General features: G+C 36.7%; 1 protein-coding gene across 1 annotated transcript in view; it reads left to right on the forward strand.

Moving 5' to 3' along the window:
- Positions 1–1,063: 1,063 nt before the first annotated feature.
- Positions 1,064–3,998, forward strand: part of LOC110447045 (NXPE family member 4-like) — a 44,607-nt gene continuing 41,672 nt past the window's right edge. The window contains exon 1 of the mRNA XM_021492459.1: positions 1,064–1,139. The gene's annotated coding sequence lies outside the window, so the exon portion shown is untranslated. The remainder of the gene's footprint in view (positions 1,140–3,998) is intronic.

Raw genomic sequence — 3,998 nt, forward strand, 5'->3', positions numbered from 1 at the left:
CTTAATCTTTGAGAATGCATCACCTGTAACACAAAAATAACAGTATTACTTTAAGAAATATCATTACATTTTAACTTGAATGCTCTAGGTTGTCCAATATTGATGATTTTGTTATACTGCTACATGTGTCCATTACATGTGTTGAGTATGTCCTTAATGTTTAATCTGATGATTACAAGTGCTTACAAATCATCAATTATGAGAATAGAAAAATATAGACTATGTCTATACCCTTATTACAATGTATGATGGAGAGTAAAATGTGCACTAGATTTCTACTATAGTGTATGCTATTATATAGACATTAAAACTTTGATCTAAAAGTACTTTAAGTACTAATATTGTACATATTTGTACACTTCAATTTCTTTTTTAAATGGCTTTATCAATAATTTAATTGTTTAAAACATATACTTATGTACTAAGAGCTGGTAGACTAATTTATATAATAGCTTTTATGTCAACAATTTAGTCTGGAGCACAGGGGTTAGTTACAAATGTCTGAAATTTCTGATATGGGTCACAGCTCACATAAACTGCTGTGACCCATATCAGTATAGCATCCGGTATTTCAGACATTTGTGACGAACCACTGTGTCTGGAGTGACAAATGATCAGCCCCTATGTCTAGGGATGCCTAGAAGATTAATGTCTTTGCTCCATTTCGTCTTGTCAAGTTGATATGGATCTATTTTGTCAATCAACGCACATTTTTCATCGTATCTCCTTTAAGAAACAACATCCAATGACTGTCCGTAGTCAAGCAAACCTTTGCTAGCCATTTCCGCCACATGTAATACGTACACAAGAAGCCGTCGCTGAGAAAAGTTAACAATGCTTAAGTACAATGTATGTCTGCCCGAACTTCAACCCATCCAATATGGCTTCCGCATTTACCGCAACCCGGATACGGTCACGTGATCGAAGCTATGTTTACAACACCCTCGGTCGTTTCGTCTTTGGGGCTGACATCGTTGTGTAATTGTTGATAGTTATGTTAAATGTTCCTCCAGTGATTGTTGTGCCTTGGAATATACTCGGGATTTCACATTCATTTGACGAACAAGGACATGCTGTTGTGTGCTGCAGTCATCTGTGTAATGTTTGTTGACTGTTCGTTTGACATCGGCCAATGTGTGGTAGGTGCACTAGACCCAGTGTGTTGTCCTAAGTCCGTTTGTACGGTTTGATTTGCGTGCTTGGTCATTGAGAGAAGAGACGACATCCTATGTTTTTTGTTTATGATTGACTGTTCTGTAATTGTTCAAAGATTGAATGTTTTATAGACCGGTTAATGTGATTGGCTGTGAATCTGGAATGTTTCCGTCCAAAAGTTTTTGACACCTGTATTTGCGAACTCTGGTGTTTATCAGACTTTTTTGCACAATATTGTTTTCGGACCCGTTAGTAAACATTCCACTTTTTGTCACCATAGTTTTCATTAATTTAAACAGTTTGTTGCGCCCAACAGGAGCTATCAAAAACCAACGGTCGCGTTGGTGGGGAGTTTTGTTGTGCGTCACCGTACCGAGGTAAAACGGGTGCTCGTCATCACAAAAATCGCTTTTCTTTGTATACTTTGTACGTTTCTACTGGACATTTGTCACTACCGGGTTTCGCGTACATTGCTGACTTTGTACTCCTTGTGTTTGTAACGTCTATACCCGTCCGTGTTTTTGTCCGTCTTTTGTTAAATTGTAAAAACTCTCTTTCAAGTTCCACATGTGCTTGTGGACATGATTGTGATTTTTTTTATTAAAATGTTACGTAACAGACGAATAAACTATTGTATAACAATCGCATGCTTTATTTCAAAAGTGCAACCCACCTAATAGCCTTATAAGTACGTATGTATAAGGCTATTAGGTGGGTTACATACGTACTTATAAGGCTATTAGGTGGGTTGCACTTTAAAATTTAGGCATGCGATTGTTATACAATAATTTATTCGTCTGTTACGTAACATTTTAGAGGAACTCAAAACTAAACAAGAGGTCTTGTTTAGTTTTGAGTTCCTCTCTCGTACCTCATGACTGGAGATCAAACTATACCCATATCTATGACGTTTTAAATGCCTTTCAAGTGAACCAAGCATCCCTCTTAGTAACTGGGTTGATACTCGCTACCATCTTTCTGTCGTACACAAATTAAGAATTTGGACAGGTGCGATTCGAGTTCGGTAGTTGGGATTTGGTGTATATGTCGTGATTCGTTTTGGTCGTTCAGAACATTTTCAAACAGTTTTACATGACAATGAGTTTTCTTTTTCGTGATAATATTCTCGATTTTGTCTGCAAAGTTTCATACGTCACTATCGTCCATACTAATAAATCCGTCAAGACGTGGGGCTGTGGCATTCGACGTCTGCTGAGGAGGGCCCGGGGGCGCCGGGTTGTAGATCTATCTATGTGATCGTCAGGGGGTCAAAATTGATTCAGATTGTCCCTGCTCTAACTCATGTAACATTGCCTGTGTTTCTGCGTGGGATATTTCATTGAGACATATTTGCTTACATCAAAATCAAGCATATCAAACTCAAGTTAGTCGTCTGCTAACCCTTTGACCAATTCATGATTCGCCGCTGTAACGAATCGATAGTATCGTTACCAAATAATTGCACTTTGTACATAACATACGTTCCTAATGGTTTTCATTCATCAATAATTCTTCCCTTTCACCAGTTTTACCTACGGTAACACATTTACCTATCTTGAACTAACGGAATGCTGAGCTTGCGGCAATACTCTTTTCTCACGTGGCGGCCATTTTGAATCTAAAACAAGGCTGTGGGCGCAGAAAAATGGCCACTGTCACCAGAATTGATCCTTCGGACAGCTCCTGGTCTTAGAATCTCAAAAGCTCCCCGTTGATGACGAAGTCTCAATAAAAATTTGGCAGGCGCGTAGCTGCCACGTATTGAAGCAAATAAGCAGTTGCACGCACAAAAATTAAAATATACTTTTATATTTTTATTTATTTACTTATTTTTTGTAGTACGGAATAGTGATAAAATGAGTGATGTGTGGTTCAAATGAAAATAAAATAAAAAATTAACTGTATAACCGACAGCCGACAATCAGTACGTATCCGAAATCTAAGGTACCTGGTGCAGATTTTATCATTGGTATTTTTAAAGTTGTCAACATCGGAAACACGACTGCAAACAAGTTGATACATGTTCTTCTTCGAAACAGCTATGGGTACACATTTTGGGTACACATGAAACAGCTATGGGTACACATGAAACAGCTATGGGTACACGAGTCCGGCAAACGGCAGCTGTGAATGGTATAGCACCTAATCGAAAGCCGCAGAGTTGCTTATTTTTGTAACCGGAAATGAAGTATGTGAAAGTGAAAGTAGAATTTCAGTGTCAACAAATATACGACTACTTGTAGCGGGATTTACATTATAATGATTATTTTAAAAAGAAATAGGAGGTATATAGGGGTAAGTGGTGGAGAAAGGGTTATTAATATGTAATTCACAACGGAAGGAAAATAATTCCTGCATGTATAACTTACTGTTTAGTCATTAAAATGTTTAGATCTGTATTGTCAGGGATCTACACATCCCTGGTATTGTCTTCCCTGATTTTCTTTTATTTTCAGTAATTTTATTAAATTGAATTACTACACCTACAAAAACGATCAGATGTCTTTGATAGCGGGTTCCTGAATTCAAACACTTAAAACAATGCTTGTAAAATTACTTATGGAAACTCTTTTAACAATAAATTTATGTGGATTAAATGTTTATATTATCGCAGACACATTACATCAATTTTCACAATTATTACACATGCAATTCACAAGAATTTAAAATAACAAATTTACTTTAGGTTACGGACATTAATTTATTGTTTCAGATTGGTAATACACAAGTACTAAATTTCACAGATCATGAACATTGCTTACATATATGTATTAACATTGTTTCAGACCCATCTTCAGTGTCAATAATTACACCTGTATTTACTATTACAGACAGGTTATGAA

This window comes from Mizuhopecten yessoensis, unplaced genomic scaffold, assembly GCF_002113885.1.
Source record: "Mizuhopecten yessoensis strain PY_sf001 unplaced genomic scaffold, ASM211388v2 scaffold3135, whole genome shotgun sequence".
Lineage (NCBI taxonomy): Eukaryota > Metazoa > Mollusca > Bivalvia > Pectinida > Pectinidae > Mizuhopecten > Mizuhopecten yessoensis.